At 41.0% G+C, this 17,817-nt stretch overlaps 1 protein-coding gene across 3 annotated transcripts in view; it reads left to right on the forward strand.

The window, feature by feature from the left end:
* Nucleotides 1-17,817, forward strand: part of VTI1A (vesicle transport through interaction with t-SNAREs 1A) — a 355,306-nt gene that overhangs the window by 311,285 nt on the left and 26,204 nt on the right. The gene's annotated exons all lie outside the window — the stretch shown is intronic.

Here is a 17,817-nt window from a genome sequence, read left to right on the forward strand (position 1 = left end):
CACACGGCCTCCTCTAAAAACAAGTTAGCCAAAGGTGTACATTCCTTCTAAGTTCTCATGATCAACAGATGTAAATGTTCACGGTGTTCAGATGAATTATGGACCCTAATGAGATTTCAATACTGAGCAAACAATAAAAATTTATGCTTTGCCTCGTTGCCGTGGCCTTTGGCTCCATGGCTAAGGTTCCACCCTTTCAACAGCTTCAGTAATATAATATCCAGCTGGCTTTGGAGGTAAGGAAAATTCGAGGGGTGAATTGAAATTGTGAGAAATTATTTGATGGATTACTTTGTCAGGGTAATGCATGGCCTTGGCATAATTACCGTGGTCACCTTAACCCTCGCGGCAGGTGGTCACAAAGGCTCGCACGGCCGAGATGCCGGGCTGGACCCGCATGTGCTCCTCGCCGTCCTGGGCCCTGGGGGCCGGGGGAGCCTCGGTTTTCCTGAGCACACACGAACCACGCACATTCCTGGCCCAAGCCGGCGAGAGCGAGCCGGACAGCCAAAGAGCCACACTTTTCCCGAGAACTGTCATCTGTGTCAGAGTGAAAGGAACCAAACAAAAATCAAGCCGACCTTGAAATAAAATGGGGCGAAGCTGGGGAAAGAGAGAAATGATATCTTTTAAAGTGATACATTCAAACACAATGGCAGACACGAGCACGCTAATTACTCTTTCTCCTCTCTCTCTCTCTCTCTCTCTCTCTTTTTTTTTTTTTTTATCAATCCAGACCTTGAACTTAATGGTTGTCTGCCTTGTACTTTATAACGTTCCAGTCTTACCATGCGATTAATAGTGTGTACGTGTCAGGGATCACATCTGTAGCAAATCTGCCAGTGTATTTCTTACACTAGTTTTACTTTGGAACCATAAAGTAATGACTATTTTGTGAATGAGAATAAACCTATTACACACTAACGTAGCTGCACCCAGCATCCGCTCTTTGCTCTTAGGGAAAAGGAGATGTCTGTAGGATAGGGAGGCTCAAATTTCTGTGTTTTGAAGTGCTTTTCAGCATGGCCGTCAACAGTGAGAAAACTTCCCCCCATTTCTTGGTTTCATTATGAAAACAGAAATATATTTGCAGCGTGTTAACAAACTCATTTGGCGTAAACAGAAAAGACTAAATTGTAAGTTCTGATGTTTTAATGCTAAATCGGGCGATAAGTCAATGTTTCAGTTTGGCACAGGGAACCGCACGTTCTCCAAAAATAGCCTTTGACACTTTTTAAAGCAAGTCGGTGGTGTACTTAGGCTGTTCACAAAAGGCTTCATTCTTGTCTACAAATGGCAAAGCTCCCCTTCCCAAGTGTGCCCAACTCAAGCGAGGTTGGGGAAAAATAGACACTTCCTGTCTTAAGGCATTTCTCCAACTCTTAGTCTCCTCCAAAAGGCGAGATTTTGGAGTTTATAGGGAAAGTATGCCTAAGAAAGGTTATCTTGATTTTCATTTAACACACCCTCCCACTGACTTCTTTAAAGGTTTGTTGTAAGTATTTCTGCATAGCTTGAAAACCTAGATTCCACCCTGGGGAGATCTCCGAGCTGGTCATGTTACACGCTGAAGCCATGTGTTTTCACATCATGGCAAAACCCAAGATGTCGGCAGATCCCTTGGCCCCTGTTGGCTTTGGAATTTAGTCTTTCCCTTGTTTTCCACCGTAAACTTACACGGAGAAAGACCACCCCCACCCTGAATGGAAGCATGGCCGTTAATGTTTTCCCACACATGCCAGTGGTATAACTAAGTAAGCCCCAGGAGTGTGGGAAGGCGAAGGAACAGGGGCAGAGGTCTGTGAGTGTGCTAGATAGGCACGAGGAATGCACTATGGGACTCCAAGTGCCTTCCCAGGGTCAGCCACCACAATAACCTCCGAAGCTGATACAGGGAAGCCCCTCCCCAACAAACGCAGCTCTAAAGACCCTCCTACAGAACCATACAAGAGAGAAGTGTCTGGGTGGCTCAGTCGGTTTAAGCATCCAGCTCTTGGCTTTGGCTCAGATTATAACAGAGTCGTGAAATCAAACCCCGCATAGGACTCTGTGGTTGGCAGGGAGTCGGCTTGAGATTCTCTCTCTCCCTTCCTCTCTGCTCCTCCCCTTCCCCCCTCCCCCCGCTTGCACTCTCTCTCTCTCTAAAATAAATTTAAAAATAAAATCTGAAAGGTAAAAATACAAGAGAATGGTTACAGGAATAATAATATCAACTCTTTACTTTTATAGCGGTCACTATGACCTAATCACTTCTTGTGGCTTATCTCATTTATTTAATTCGTATAATATATACAACCTGATATGATAGGTATTGGTAGTATCCTGAAGCCCAGAGAGGTAAGGACTTTGTCCAGGGTTATACAGCTCAAGAGTGGCGGAAAGCCAGGATCAAACCCAGGCAATCGGGCTACAAGGCTCATACTGTCCGTACTATGCCATCTTGCATTCTTCAGAGGCTTCCTGCTAATATCTTTTAGCACAACCCAATCCAGACTTTTCTGCATTGTCACATTCTCTTCCACTTATCACTATTTTAGCAATGGGAGTAAGATTTCATTATAAGCTGCTAACTTTGGATACTTTACTATTCTCTTGAACTACTTTGCTTATATATTGCTAAAGCATTTTCTACCACAGTGCACTTGAACAATTTCGATAGCCGGGGTAAACAGGCAACGGGGCCAGTGTGCCCCCAGCCTGCATTTTGAGGTCTGACCTAGTACAAACATCCTTGGGACTCACAGTTTTCCATAACTGTCTCCAGTGAACTCATTCTGGATATCTTTGTAAGTGTCCATGGCCCTCAGTGGCTCTCACGTATTCCCTGTAAATATCTTTCAGTGTCCAGTTTGAGGGATTCTGTAAATAAAATGCCCCAAGTCCCTCCCTCTGCTTCCCGCTAGAATAGCAGACCTCAAGCTTTAAGTCTCAGGACACTTTTACACTCTTAAAATTACCAAGAGCCCCCAAAGAGTTCTTGTTTGTATGGGTTACTTTGAGCAATATTTCTCATATTAGAAATTGAAACAGAAAAATTTAATTATTTACTCATTCTTTTTTAAACATGATAATCAACTTGATTGTATATGAACAAAAATTTTTATGAAAAATAACTATTTTCTAAAACAAAATTAGTGAGAAGGGGGCATTGTTTTATATTATTGTAAATCTCTTTAATGTCTGGCTTAATGGAGAACAGCTGGAGTCTCATAGGTGCTTCTGCATTCAATCTGTTTCGATGTCAGTTGTGATGTGGAACATCTAAAAAACTCCACTGTACACTCATGAGAGAAGGAGAGTGGAAAAAGCAAATAACATTATTATAAAAATAGTTCTGACTTCATGAAACCCCTCCAGGGGTCCCTGGAACACATTTTGAGAACCATACCCTAAACTGTGGTTGATATTTACAATAGCACACCAATCTGAGTAAGTCTTTCTGCAGTAAGCAGGTGGTGTCCTAGACTATGAACCAGTTTACCTTGAGCCTCAAGGTGGCACTCGGTTCCCTGCCCCTTTCCTCCAGATTTCCTGTAGGTTGAGCCATGCCTTTCATGCTCATTAGATGTCAGAATACCATGTTTTGTTTTCCACCGGGCCATGAACTTCTTGAGGACATGAACCAGGTCGATTTAATCTCATTCCCTAGTATCAAGCACATCATGCCTGACACGTGATAGGGGAATTTTGCTGAAATGAATAAGGTTCCATGATAAAGATATTAGTAAACAATCCAGGCAAGTATGTGTTGATTTTTGTTGAAAATTCAAATATTTCTCCTCTTTCTCAACATCATCTGCCCATCAGATATTTATTAATGTCTGTAATGTGCCAAGCAGGAGAATAGGTAATGGGCTACACAAAGGCCAGTGCATACTTGAACCTTGCTCTTATGCACTTCATTTCCTAGAGGAGGCAGCCAAGGAAACATAAATAATTATCGACTAGGGGTGCCTGGGTGGCTCAGTGGGTTAAGCCTCTGCCTTTGTGGGTCATGATCTCAGGATCCTGGGATTGTGCCCCACACTGGGCTCTCTGCTAAGCAGGGAGTCTGCCTCCCCCACCCCCGCCTGCCTCTCTGCCTACTTGTGATCTCTCTGTGTCAAATAAATAAATAAAATCTTCCAAAAAAATAATTATGGACTGAAAGAAATAAAGAGGCTGCCATTACTAAAAGGGGAGATAGTAAGGGAAGATTGCCTTTACTACATTAGTACTCCATCTACCCTGAAACCCAGAGCCCATTGCTGGCCTGTGGACTTTCTGTTTAACAGGTGTATTGGAATATCATTTATATACTAAGACGGGTACTCATTGGTGAGCGTCCAGTTCACTGATTTATAGTAACTTTGTAGAGTTGCACAACCGTCACCGTAATTTATTTTGGAAATATTTCTATCATCCCAAAGTCCTCTCTGTTGTCTGCATTGAGCCAATTCCTGCTCCTACCCCCAGCCCCAGGCAATCGCTGATAAGATTTCTAGATATTTCGTATGAATGGAATCATACAATATGTAATCTTTTATGTCCAATTTCTTTTGCTTACCCTAATGTTTTTGAGGCCCATCCCTATTGCAGCGGGGATCAGCCATTTGCTACTTTTTAGTGCTGAGTATTACTCCACTGTATGCCTGTGTCACGTTTGGTCTATCTGTCCACCAGCTGGTAGACCCTGGGATTGTTTTGAGTTTGGGGCTATTATGAATACGTAGCTATGAACCTTTACATACAGTTCTTTGTATAGATATATGTTTTCATTTCCCAGGTGATGCTTGGGAGCAGAATCAATGGGTCGTATAGTATGTATATGTTTACCTTTTTTTTTTTTTTTTTTAGCTGCCAATCCGTTTCTGCAAAGTAAATGTGCCATTTCACGTTCTCACCTGCAGAGTACGAGGACTCCATGTCCTCAGTAGGGTCCATCTTTTTGATTAAAGCCATTTAGTGGATGTGTTGTGCACTCTCATTTTAATCTGCATTTTCTTAATGACTAATGAAGTTGATCATTTTTTCATATGCTTATTAGCCATTGGTGTACAGTCTTTGGTGAAATGTCCATTTAGCTCTTTTCTAATTGTATAAATTTTTAATAGAGTTATTTGTCATAGTATTGGACTTTGAGAGGTTTTTTTTTTATGCTTCCGGATACAGGTTTCTTATTAGATATATAATTTGCAGATACTCCCTCTTAGCCTATAACTTGCCTTTCTATGCTTTTCTATTTTCTTAATGGTGAATTTTTAAAAATTCTTCTAAAGCTTCTAAATTTGGAAAAGTCGGTGTATCGATTCTTTATTTTATGGATCATGCTTTTAGTGTCTTGCCTAAGAAATCTTTGCCTATTCCAAGGTGACAAGGATTTCCTCTAGAAGTTTGATAGTTTTAGCTATTACATTTAAGTCTGTGTTCCATTTTGAATTTTTGGGTATAGTGTGGGATAATGGTCTAAAAGTTTATTTTTTTCAAAATGGGGGCACACAGTTCCCCTAGCATCTTTGATTGCTTTGGGTCCTTTGTCAAAAACAAATTAACAAATGTAAAGGTTTAATCCTGGGATTGCTGTCTTGTTCCATTGATCTAAATATCTGTCCTTACACCGATAAATACTACATGGTCTCAGTTACTATAACTATATTAAGTTTGAAATCCAGTGATGGAAGTCCTCTAATTTGTCATTTTTAAAATTGTTTTGGTCATTGTAGTTCTTTTCATTTATACACACACAAACACACACACACACACACACACACGCACACACACATACCTGCTAAGATTTAATAAGGCTTGCATTGAATTGCCGGCTTAACAATATTGAATTTTACAGTCCACAAACATGAACTTGTTCTCCATTTATGTAGATCTTTATTTTTTCTTTGCAATATTTTATACATTACATTGTATAGGTTTTATGCTTATTTTGTTAAAGTTATTCCTAAATTTTTTATTCTTTTTGATCCTGTTGTCAATTATTTTTTTTAATTATTTGCATACTATTCTTAGCTGGTATATAGAAATATAATTAATTTTTGTGTGTTGATCTGGTGTCTGGCAATCTTGCTATATTTACTAGTCATAGTAGCATTTTGTAGACTCCTTGGGAATCTCTACATATATAATCATGTCATCTGTAAATGAAGATAATTTTATTTCTTCCTTTCCAGTCAAGATGCTTTTTATTTCTCTTTCATGCCTGACTGCTTTGGCTACAATCTCCACCACAAAATTGAACAGTAGCAGTTAGAGCAGACATTCTTGCTTCAATCCCAATCCCAGGGGGAAAGCATTCAGTCTTGTATCATTAAATATGATGCTGCCTATGGGTTTTTCATGGACGACCTTTATCAGATTGAGGAAATTCTCTTTTATTCCAAGTTTGTTGTGAGTTTCTGTCATGAATAGGTATTAGATTTTGCCAGATGTTTTTTCTGTGTCTAATAAGATTATCATGTGGGATTTGTCCCTTATTATATTAATGCAGTGTATTACAGTAATTAATTTTCATATGTTAAACCAACCTTGCATTACTGTGATAAATCCATTTGGTCATGGTGCTTAATCCTTTTACTATGTTGCTGGATTCAATTTAATATTTGTAAAGCATTTGGGTGTCTTTATGTTTATGGTGGTAGTTCTTGTGATGTCTTTGTTTAGCTTTTGTATCAGGGTAATACTGGCCTCACAGAATGAGTTGGGAAGTATTCTCTCCTCCTCTAATAGAAAATAGAGTTTATGTAGATCAGTATTACTTCTTTAAGTATGCAGTAGAGGGGAACTTGGTGGCTCAGTCGGTTGAGCGTCCCACTCTTGATTTCAGTTTGGATCATGATCTCAGGGTCATGGGATAGAGCCCTTCATCAGGGTCCATGCTAAGCAGGGTTGTCTGCTTGAGGATTCTCTTTCCTTCTCCTTCTGCCCCTCCCCCCACTTGCACTCTCTATCTCTCTGGAATAAATAAGTAAATCTTTAAAAACATATGCGACAGAATTCATTGTTTAAGCCATCTGGTGCCAGGCCTTTGTTTGTGGGAAGATTTTTTAAATTACTAATCCAATGTATTTACTTGTTGTAGATCTATTCAGTTTTTCTATGTCTTCTTGTGTCAGTTTTGACAATGCATATATTTTTAGGAATTTGTTCATTTCATTTCATTTCACAAAAAGTTGTCTAATTTTTAGTGTGAAGTTATTCAGAATATTTCTTTATAATTGTTATAATTTTTGTTAACTCAGTAGAGATGTTCCTCTTTCATTGCCAGTGTTGATAATTGTGTGTTTTTCTTGGTTATTCTCGCTAAAAGTCTATCAGTTTCACTGATCTTTTCAAAGAGCCAACTTTTGCAGTCCCTGGGTGGCTCACTCAGTTGAGGTTCCGACTCTTGATTTCAGCTCAGGGTCATGAGATCAATCCCCTGTCAGGCTCTGTGCTGAGCATGGAGCCTGCTTAAGATTCTCTCTCTCCTTCTTCCCCTGTACCCCTCACCCTGCTCATGCAAACACGCTCTCTTTCTCTCTCTCTCAAAACTAACTAAATAAATAGCCAGCTTTCTATTTCATTTTCTGTATTGTGTTCTATTTCCTCTCTCATTGATTTCTGCTCTAACCCTTCTTTTTTCTGCTTGGGTTGGGCTTAATTTGCTCTTTTTCTAACTTGTTAATATAGGAGCTTAGATTACTGATTTGAAACGTCATTTTTTTGCTAGTAAGATAAATTTTCCTCTAAGTTCTGCTCTAGTTACATCCCACAAATATAGATAATTTTGTTTTTGTTCATTTCAAAGCATTTTCTAATTTCTATTGTAATTTCTTGTTTGAATCATCAGTTCATTAGAAGTGTGTTACTTAAGTCTCTAATATTTGGGGATTTCCCAAATTACTTTTGTGGTCAATTTCTAATTTAGTCCTGTTGTGATTAGAGAACATACTTTTATTATTTCAATTCTTTTCAGTTGACTGAGACTTGTTTTATGGCCTCTAAGTGGTCTATGCAGGGGAATATTCCATTTGGTTCTAAAAAGTACATGTATTCTGCTGTCATCACATACAGTGTTCTATAAATGTTAATTGGGTCAAGTTGGCTGCTAGTGTTGAAGCCTTCTATTTCTTTACATATTTTTTGTTTAGTTATTTTATCAGTAGTTTTTTTGAGTTTTTTTAAGTAGGCTCCTTGCTCAGCGTGGGAAGTGGGGCCCAACTCAGGGCTTGAACTCACATCCCTGAGATCAAGATCTAAGCTGAGATCAAAAATCAATGCCTAACCAACTCAGCTACCCAGGCACCCCTTCTATCAGTTTTTTGAGAAGAGTATTGAAATCTTCAAGTATAATTATTGAACTTTTTCCTCATCTGTCAGTGTGTGCTTCATATATTTTAGGAATTGGTTGTTAGCTATGTATATATTTATAATTGCCATATCTTCCTGGTGCATTGACTCTTTCATATTTATTATGTGATGTCTCTCTGTCTCTAGGACTATTTCTTGTCCTAAAGTTCATTTGTGTCCACTTGTCTGATATTAGTGTAGACACTCCAGTTCTCTTATGGCTACTATTTGGATATATATATGTATATTATTATAATATATGTAAAATATTATAGTGTATTGATATTATTAATATATTATTTATATATAATGTATTTATTATTTTATTATAAATATATATTTATTTCCACCTTTAATTTTCAACCAGTATATGTTTTTGAATCTAAAGTATGTCTCTTGTAGGTAGCATAAAGTTGAATTTTTTTATTCTGACAATCTGCCATTTGATTAGAGTATTTAGTCCCATAGCATTTGTATAATTTTTTATTTTGTTGGATTTGTGTCTGCTATTTTGCTGTGTTTTCTATAGGCCTCATGCCATTTTTTCCCATTTTTTTCCTTTTTGGCTTTATGTTTTAAAACAGATAATTCTTATGTACCATTTGAACTTTCTGCTGATTTTTAAACTACATATGTGGTTATTATTTTCTTAGTCTTTGCCCTAGGAATTGCAATACGTATCCCAACATTTTACAACCCCTTTCAACTTATTACTGACTTAATTTTAATAAAATCTAGCAGCTTTGTTCTAGTAGAGCCAATTTCTTCCCTTTTCCTGTGTACTATAGTTGTCATATCTATATATGTTATAAACCCCAAAATGCTAAATTATAATTATTGCTTATACAGTCTTTATGTTTTTTAGAGAAATTAAGAGAACAAAAAAGAACATATATAGCTATGCAGTCTTTTATATTTACCCACATGTTTATCATTTTCAATGTTCTTCATTTCTGTCTGTGGAGTTGAGTTACCATCTCAACTTCATTTCCCTTCAGCCTAAAGGACTTCATATAGTATTTCTTATAAGGCAAATCTGCTAAAACACACACACACACACACACACACACATTCTTGTTCTTTGTTTATCTCTAAATGTCTTTTCATCACTTTCATTTTTGAGGGATAGCTTTGCTAAATATGGAATTCTTGGTAGACAGGTTCCCCCAACCCCTACCCTTTCTACCACTTTAACTGTGTTGTTCCACTATCTTCTCCCACCATTGTTTCTGAGAAGAAATCAGTTATTAATCTTCCTGTTTGCCACATAATGAGTTATTTTTGCTTTGCTGCTTTCAGGATTTTCTATTTAAGCCACTCTATCTTCAAATACATTTTTCTGCCACTTTCTTGCTTCCTTCTCCTTCTGGGACTCCCATTGCACATATGTTGGTATGCTTACTATCGTGTCACATAGGCCTTTGAGGCTCGGCTCACTTTCCTCCCATTTTTTTTCTTTCTCATCTTCAGTTGGATGATTTCTATTGACACATGTTCAAATTCGCTAATTCCTGTTCATGTAGTTTCTGTATTTTTCAGTTCTAGAATCTTTGTATAGTTCCTCTTTCTCTACTAAGTTTCCCTATTTGTCGAAGCATTGTCATCATAATTTCTTTAAATTCTTTAAACAGTCTCTTTAATTCCTTGAATGTTTATAATAGCTGCTTTGAAGTCTTTGTCTGCTAGATCCAACATCAGAGCCACTCAGAATCAGTTTGTATTGACTGCTTTTATTCTCCTGAATATAGAGTACCCTTTTTTCTTTCTTCGTCGTGTCATAATTTTTTGTTGAAAACTAAACATTTTAGATGATATATTGTAACAGCTCAGGATGCTGATATTTTTAAATAGCTTGCCTGAACGTGATCTGCGGGCTCCATCTCCCCTGCAGTCTGCACAGTTGTTGCTTTTCTGTTTGTTTTTTATTTCTTATTTTTATTTTATGAGCCTGGCTTCCTAGGGGTTGCCCCTTTATGTGCAGAGCTTAGTGGCCAGCCAATGACTGAGAAAGGGTTATGCTCAAAAACCTTAAACCATAAGTCTTCAGTCCTCTGTCAAGTGAACTATATGTGGGTTGAGGAAAACACTCAAAGTTCAGCCTGTTCTCAAGCATGCTTTGGCTTTGACTTTTACTGGGGGCCTCTCAGATCTCCCTGACACATGCACATACTTGCCCATCAACACCTCATGGCTCTCTCATTTCCCGGGTCCCTCTACCACATTTTTGGTTGGTCTGTCACTCACCAAACCAGAGCCCCAACCTCAGGCTAGCAGAACTCTGGGTTTTGGGATGCCTGGGTGTCTCAGTCGGTTAAGCGTCTGCCTTCGGTTCAGGTCGTAATCTCAGGGTCCTGGGATCAAGCCCCGCATCCGACTCCTTGCTGACCAGGGACCCTGCTTCTCCCTCGGCCTCTGCCATTCCCCCTGCTTGTGCGCTCACGCTCTCTCTCCCTCTCTCAAATAAATAAAATCTTAAAAAAAAAAAAGAAAAGAAAAGAAAGAAAGAGCCCTCAGTTTCCCCTTCTGTATTTCCCTATCAAGTTTGCTCCTTTTACTGAGAATGTCACTGGGCATGGGGTTTGTCTTCTGCTTCAAGTCTAGTCAGCCTTCTCTGGCAACCCCACCCTGGTAAAATCATTATTCTAGCCAGCTAAGCTAGGGGAAGAAGTTGGGATGTTCTTACACAAGTTCTTCTGAAAGCTTTCTATGAATAAACACTTCTTGATTTCTTTTTTGCCTTTAATCATTATCCAGTGAACTGAGAGGATTTTTTTTTTCCTTTTCTGGGAGGATTTTTTAAACAATTGTTTAGTTTTATACTTGTTTTAGGGAGAGTGAGTTTGCTGACCTCTTCACTCATAACCGGAAGTCCCCCAGTAGAAGGAGTTTTGCTAGCCTGTATATAGTATGTGTTTGTGGGGTGCCGAGTTGGCTCAGTCAGTAGAGCAATCCAACTCTTGATTTCAGTGTTGTGGAGTGTAGAGATTCCTTAAAAAGAAAATATTTTAAAAATAAATGAAATAAAGTGTGTAAGCGTGTATAAAGTATGTAGGATGGGGTTGTAACAAAAGACCTCATCCTTTCATTCCACCCATTCCACCATCAGGAGTCTGACTGCGGAAGTCTTATCTGCATGGGCCTATATGGGCTGCAAATCGGGGGCAGCTCTTCGCCCGTTCACTGACCCAAAGGCAACAGGTGGGACGTGTTCCTGACAGAACTGTGGAAGAAAAATGGGCCAGTCGTCAGCTTGTTTCACTTTCATTTATCTCCGTCATCTGGGAATACAATATAGATAGTATCGGGCCCAACAAAAGGTACATCCTGATATTATTTTCAGTTTTTTGTCTAGACGGAGAAGACTAAGCACTTGGTATCAGAAATACCTACCATGAAAAATAAGAAAGATGGGCTCAGTGGAAGGCCAGAGGGAGGTAGCACGGCTTGTTCACTTTTTCTCTATATATTCCTTTTTTTTTTTTGAAAGAAAAAAGTTTAAACCCCACCACCCACTCGTCGGGTGATTGGAGACTATAGTTGTAAAAATGTGCTGCAGGCAGAAGTTCTGAAAAATCCCAGAAAGTGTTGAAAACATCTCTAAACAAGGTATTTTTCTCCTGCACCTTTCTTGCTAAAGGTCCCAATTGCTGCCAAGAAAACTAGTGAGAATGTTAGCTGCCAAATAAAAAATTTATGACAGTGTTTGGCAAAGGACTATCTCGCTGCTTGTTTTATACATTTCCACAAGGCACTTGAAGGCAGCCTCTTTTTTTCTCCCCCCCCACCCCCCCACCCCCCCCACTTTGAGTACATATACCTTACTGATCACTGTTCTGGGTCTGTTTTCTAATAAAAGAGCAAACTCCTATAAAGTAGGATTAAACAACATAACTTTTTTCCTCTTCAGTCACCTCTGAAAGAGTGGGGGAAATGTTTTCCACTATGTGTTGCGTAGAAGGGGAGAAGAGATTCTGGGTCTGCTGGTTTCAAATGGGCACGTTTTTGAGAAAAAGGGCAAGAACCTTTTAATTAATGACTGGAGACTCTTAGTGGCAGAAGGAATCTTAGCATTCCCTCAGTCCTGGCACACCCCCACAGCCAACACTTTGCAGATAAGGAAGCAGGGACCCAGAAGAAGCCTGCCTTCTGCCGAAGGTCACACAGCCAAGCTCACCTGGGAGGCTTTCCGCACCCGACCCCTGCTTTACCCCTGACTTGGCGCCCCAGCCCAGCTTGGATTTTGGGGGGAGGGCTTCCCACACACGTGCGTGAACTCACAGCCTGTTTGATGAGCATTAGCATCCAAAGCCATTCTGCTTTATGTAAATTAAAACGTCTCCTTCCCTAAAATTCTTTTAAAAATCTAACGCATTCACACTGGGTGAGATCAGGGCAGTGATCTGCGGAAATGGTATTTCCTGCCCGCATCAGTGAAGCCTCCAGGTTGTCCCATTAAATGTTACCATCAGCCTTTACAAAGGGGGGCCCTGGGGGACTCCATTTAGGGAAAAAAACTTTTTCTTAGACCAAGTTTGGATGTTGATAGTAATAAGGACATAGGCTGCTGAACACCCCCGTTAAGAGTCTGCCCGCCCAGTCCGGGGGCGGGGGGCGGTGGACAAAATTCTCTGTCTCGGCCTTTTCAAAACAGTTGCCAGATGATGCTTTCAGTTGTTAATGACCGCGGTGTAGCCCGCATGTCATCATTGGGTCTTACTGGAAAGCCTGGCTGCACCCCGCGCCCCTCTCCCCCCACCCCCAGCCGAGGCGTCTGCAGGGACAGACCCACACTCGGTGATGCCCCCAGCTCGGTCTCAGGCTCTGGCTCAGGCTCAGGCTCCGGGCTGGGGCGGGGAGAGGGTGAACGGGTGGGGGCCCGGGCGCCTTGTGCCGGCAGCCGGCGTTATTTGATATGAAGCACTGCAGACAGACCAGGAGTAAGCGGATTATTTCAGACAGTGTTAGGAGGTAACTGGAGGAAGATTAGCTCGACATGAGGCAGATATCATAAGCAAATTAGAAAACCTCCCCAATTAGTACAAGAAACCCAGATTTGTGCCGTTTGTGATCTTCTGCTGAAAGGCAAAGTGTCGACGTTATGGGCTCTAGGCTTGATTTGAGGTGAAATGTTGGCATTTCCCATCAGTACATGTTAGCATCAGAGGCTGTGTACCGGCCTAATAAATAAGTAAATCCCTGTCCTCTCGGCTGCCAAACAGTCCTCATTCTGAGGTTCTATACGTTGGGTCATGTTTTATTTGACCCTGGAATAATCTCCAGGGCATATTATAATATTTCTATACTGGGAATATTCGACATGATTCCGGTGTCCCACATGTAATCTCTCTTTTGTTTGTTTGTCTTAGGGCGCACCTATCATGCTGAAGTCATAAAAATGGAGCGTGCAAAATGTCAGACGCTACAAATGCAATTAGATACTTAAAAATAGCTTCCTTGGTGGCACTGCTTGAAATCTGAACTGGGCCTTATTTTTCCAAACCCGGTGACAATTTTCTGCAAAGTCACTGCCTGTGTGCGTGGACCAGAGGCCCGGGTCCCCTTCAGAGCCCCATGCAGATGATCAGGTCATTCTAGAAATCAGACCGGGCACTACCGTCCTATCAATATCATGGCCAAGCAGGTTTTCTCTTTCTCAGACGGCACCGTGTTGCTTCTTGTTTCTTGACCCCGGTGATTCACAGTCAAGTTGCATGTGGCAGAAGCTCTCAAGAGACAGAGCCCAACTTGTGTGAGGGGAATGAGGTGTCCACACTTCTCATTTTAAGGTTTGAAATGCATTCCAAATCAACTTTTATTTCAGCAGAATTCAAACAGCCACAAAGCTCAGATTGTATTTTGCTGTCTCATCTGGGGAAGAAGGGGAGGATGTTTTCATAGATGTATGTGGTGACTCAGTTTTTTTTTTTTTTTCTGATTGTAAAATTAGTGTATATTCATGACAGAAATGAATTGGGAAAATCCAAGGTTTTTTAAAAAATCTGCATCATCAGGGCGCCTGGGTGGCTCAGTGGGTTGGGCCTCTACCTTCGGCTCAGGTCATAGTCCCAGGGTCCTGGGATTGAGCCTCACATCGGGCTCTCTGCTCAGTGGGGAGCCTGCTTCCTCCTCTCTCTGTCTACCTCTCTGCCTACTTGTGATCTCACTCTCTGTCAAATAAATAAGTAAAATCTTAAAAAAAAAAAAATCTGCATCATTGCAACATCTAGCCACAATCATTACTTTAAGCTTAGTGTGTGTATTTTCCCTTTTGCAAAATTGGGGTCATAACGTACATACTGTTTACAACCTTTGCTTTTCAGCTTGTATATTATAGGCAAGAGAACTGGTGGTCTTTGTACCGAGTGGGATAGTTCAAGATCCTCTTATACCTTCTGAGTCATCAAGAACAAATTTGTTCAATGTGGTTTTTAGTATCAATTCTATTTTAGTGTATTTTTTCTTTGAAAAGTGTCGGTATCCAAGTAGCATTTGTGGCAACTCTCAACTCACCAGTGTTCTATGGAATATTATCTCATCACCATACTTCTTTGAGGGGAACTTCACGTTTTCTGTTTTTACATGCATGATCTAATTTGAACATCACAAGGACCTATAAGGTAGGAAAAAAAAGAACAGATGTTGTTATCCCTGATTTTATTCATAAATGCAAAGTGAGCTAGAATGTACGAGACAGCATAATGCCCAAGATGGCTCTTCACATCAGGCATGGTACGTGGTCTTTGAAATCAGGCCTGACTTTAAATACCGACTTTGCCACTGACCTGCGGTGTGACCATGGGCAAATTGACCTCCCTGAGCCTCAGTTTCCTCCTCTGGAAAATCAGAACATTGATAGCTTTGTCATAGATGTGTTAAGAGAATTCGATAAAAGAATTTGTGTCAAGTACTTAAAATAGTATAAGGCATCAAATAAGATTTACCACTGTTTTTCTTTTTCTCACACATCCCCTCTCATTTTCTTATAACCTTGTGAAAAAAATGATTTTATTTCTTTTATTCAATTTCCTCAATTCTTAGTGTTATCCTAAATAATAACCATAAACATAATAATCAACAGTTCAAGAAAATGTAGGAATAGATAAAGATAGGGAAAAAAACACCCACCACCTGTCACACAGGACGGCTGTTAACACTTGGCTATGTTTCCTTCCAGTGTTTTTTCCCTTTCCCCTGCACAAAGTCTTGCCATTTGTTTTAGACGTAGCGGCTACTATCACTTGCTAATGACATAGAGGTGGTCTTAATGCGTGTGTTCTAGAGAACGTACTCTGCGAGCCACTACCCTCTGCTCTTGTTTCCAGATTATAAAAGATTATAAGATCTTGTTTCCAGATTATAAAAGAGGTGCCCCTTGGGAGTCCCACTTCCCTTGGCAGGAAGCCAAAACAAGGGGTCCGATGGGTTGTCATGGCGGAGGTACAAAAAGATTGGCTTCAGAACCCGACATATTTGAACGCACTGGATCCTTGGCCCACTGATTTTGTGGCCTTGGAGCAAATTGTGTAAAACTCAGCCAAACCATTCACAGGACCAGAGGGTCCGACAGGACTTCAACGGAGGCCGCCATGTGTCAGGTCTGAAATCGGCCTTGTTGTCACCCAAGGCATGGGCAACTCAGAATTACTACTTTTGAGTATCTTCAACCACTGGGAAGAAAAGCTTTATCCTAGACTCTTAAAAGGTGTTCTGTTCAGGCCGAAAGGAAAATTCCTACAGCCAAGCATCTCCTGTCAGCTAATTTGATAGTTCTCTATCAAGTAAACCATTAGTGAATACATTGATTCTTGGTCTTACCCCCCCCCTTTTTTGCGGTTCTGCCTTGGCTATTCCCAAGATTTCTCTGAACCAGTTGGGCAAAATTGATTTTTATTAGTTCCACCGGCCTTGTGGAAAATTATCTCATGAACTGGTTTTTATAGGAAGACTCAAAGCGCAGCACAGGGTAAAAAGCCTATAGCAGTCAAAACTGTTGTCTGAAATGTCTTCAGACTGGAAGGCTGAATTTATTGCACAAAACAAGCGCTAGCAAGGCGGAGGTGTGCAGCCCTGCTCATTATCACCGGAAAGGGGAACCAAAAAGCCGAGTAAAAAATTAAATTTTAATAATGCCAGTGATATTTTCTAAATCTTTCCTGACAGAAAGATTCTCATTATTTTTATCTGTCTCCGAGTAGGTTCTTTTAGTGCCATCTCAGGAATGGCCTTCGCTACAATTGTTTTCCAGGCTTTAAAGCGTCTGAAAAACCAAATATATACAGAGAGAAAGATGCTTTAGATTGTTCAAGGAAGAGCCGTGACCGTGGTAACATTTCGGCTAGTGTATTTGCAGCCAACATGTGCTGGGAACGCCTTCAGCTTTCACAAAAGAGGTCCACGTTGTTAAGACAATTGAAGTGAATCCCCGAACAAAGGGGACCCACGATCCACGATGCTTGGCTACGGAGGAACCCAGGGGCCCCAAGTCCCAAGTTTAGGTTCTTTCTGGAAGTCGCCCCACGCTGGCCATGAAAGGAGATTTAAGGGAAAAATGGAAATGTCCTGTTGTTTTGGTAAACGTGCAAACTCGCTTTCCAAATATCACACAGAACAGGACTGTTTGGGGATATCAGGAGAAATAAAGCCAGAATCATTCAAGTAGCCAACCCATGAGGACATAAATTCCTTTTGTTTTCTTAGTTCCTCAGTGCCTGCATATAAACCTGTCCTGTCTGGTCCCAAAAGGATTTATAGCAGATTGCCTAAATATAGACAATAGATTTCCTATATATAAAATGAAGTCAGGGGTGAGGTTCGTACACAAACTTGGAAGTCTGAGAGGTGGACCACGGATTCATCTCAAGGCATCCTGGCAGCCACCTTGAAGAGGAAGATGGTTTCAGTTACATGAGTCAGTACCCCTAAGATAAAAACAGAGCTCCTTCCTCTACCCCCATGAGAGAGAACACCTTCCCGCGGGACCTCATTGCAGGGACACACGCTGTTCAGGGTAATAAACACCATGTTCAAGAGCATCCTTACAGGAAGTCTGAGCTCCACAGGGCCGCTTCTCACCGTTCGCCTGTGTAAGCCCGTGGCGTTGCGCCAGGCACAGGTGAGAGCGTGTGTGAACCTAAACAGCTCGGTGCAGGTGGGCTCCCGGGGGCTCCGCGGCTCCGAGGAGAGACCCCAGTGTCTCCGGGACGGATGGACCCCATTCATTAGACGCCTCAGTCCCCGCCGTTTCTCTCCGCTGGACTTCTGACGGACATTCAGCAGGGGACTCTGAGGTCACGCCCTCAGGCAAGGACCCGGAGTGGCACCACCTTCCATCGGTAATTAGGTGACCTCGTGTTGTCCGGTAGCTGGAGTCCGGGGCTGGATTTCGCCTTCCACTTTTGAAAACGAAGGCCAAGGAGCTTGAGGGCAGCCCCTCCAAAGGATGAGAGTGAAGAGCGGCTCCTTCTTTGTAACCTTCAGGCTGCTTTCTGGCTCGGCTCT

This window comes from Neovison vison, chromosome 2, assembly GCF_020171115.1.
Source record: "Neovison vison isolate M4711 chromosome 2, ASM_NN_V1, whole genome shotgun sequence".
In the NCBI taxonomy this organism is placed as follows: Eukaryota; Metazoa; Chordata; class Mammalia; order Carnivora; family Mustelidae; genus Neogale; species Neogale vison.